Here is a 1,605-nt window from a genome sequence, read left to right as displayed (position 1 = left end):
TGATGAGATCCGCTGGCATAGTTTTGGGCTTGCTGTGGCTGTCCCGATTGCTGTGATGTGTTCGGAGGGCGGGGCGCCTGAGGGTGCTGCGGAGACATGTAGGGGGGTGCGGTACCCCTGGGAGGAGGGTAGGACATTTTCCACTTCCGGGGTCAAAGAAGTGTCTTGGCTTGATTTCTGTGATGCGCACGTGTGTTGTACGGTATGGGTGTGGGAAACGGAGGAAATGTTAGCCCTAGGCAAGCAGGGCAGAGGCACTCTGTGACAACAATGGGACCCCTCAAGCCCGTTCTTAAAAACGCGGACAGCGACTTGAGCGAACATAGGTAACAGACAGCACCGCCAGAGTCTTGCCATCCCACTTCACCCCGAGGCAAAGATGCTCCCGACAAGGGGAGACGACGTCCCGGGGACGGGGAAAGGTTCTCATTCGACGGTACGAAAACGCCTTTCACGGGGCTCAACTTAAATCGGCTTCGTAGCATGTCTAGGCCCGATGACAGACCGATAAACAAGAAGAGGAACAAGTCCATTCCGTTTCCCACGTGAGCGACCCCCGGTCCTCACGTGATCATGCAAGGTGGATGCCGTGCACCCCCTGGAAGGAGGGTGGGGGCGTCGGAATGCTCGACGGACAGGAACTAAATTCCAATCGGGGCCATGGGCTCACTTTCTCATGCGATGACCAGACATTACCCCGGGAGGTGAGCTTGCCAGCCCCCATGTCCGCAAACCACCGCCGCGCAGTGCGTGCGTGCGTGCGTGGGGCACAGGTATAGACCTGCCATCTACTGTCTCAAGCATCGAGGAGTCGTGCTTATTACTTGGAAATGCACGGAGTGCAATTTTCCGAGACTTTTTCCCCTCCGCCCACTCCCACATAACGGATACGAAACTCCTTCTTCTCAGATGCCCTGATACCGTCCACGCCGCACGTTGTGTCTTCGTGCGACAACCCCCCCAATATGTATTGCTGTGTGTTGAACACCCGCAGCTGAGTGAGCATGGAGCATTTTACTGCGATGTCCTCTGTCTCTGTGGGGGGGCGTACTACCCTTCGGGCGTGAAGTCGAAGTTGACTTTCCTGCTCGTTGGGAGCTGCAACAACAAACTTTTGCCTCATATTATCAAAAAGACCGTGCTCTGGCATCATGCAGTATGCCTTCGACAGTATTTGACGCCTTTGTTGTGGCATTGAGTGCAGGATGCGCGCGGGACTTTGGTAAATATGGACTTAGTTTCACCATCGTGTTCCAAGCATGAAGTGGCGGCTCTCCCCCCTCGAATACGTCGGCTAGGACGTGGGGCCTCTTCCCCTTCCTGATCATTCGCTTTACCCCTTTCGTCTTCACACACATGGACACAGGCTGCACAATTGTCGTGGAGAGAATGCTGCGGTCCTCTACGCTCCTCCGGGGCTTGGCGTCCAAAGCCGCCGGCGCCGGGAAGAAACCCACCGTTGTATTCGTCGACGGAGCTCGCATCCCTTTCGCCCAATCCTCCACCGTGTACAACGACTACCTGGGCGTGGACCTACAGAAATTCGCCTACAAGGGTCTGGTGGATAAAACGGCGTTGGACCCGAAGGAGATCGACTACATCCTG

The sequence above is a fragment of the Nannochloropsis gaditana genome (genome assembly GCF_000240725.1).
Source record: "Nannochloropsis gaditana CCMP526 unplaced genomic scaffold scaffold162, whole genome shotgun sequence".
NCBI classification, from domain to species: domain Eukaryota; class Eustigmatophyceae; order Eustigmatales; family Monodopsidaceae; genus Microchloropsis; species Microchloropsis gaditana.
Note: the sequence above shows the minus strand (reverse complement) of the source record.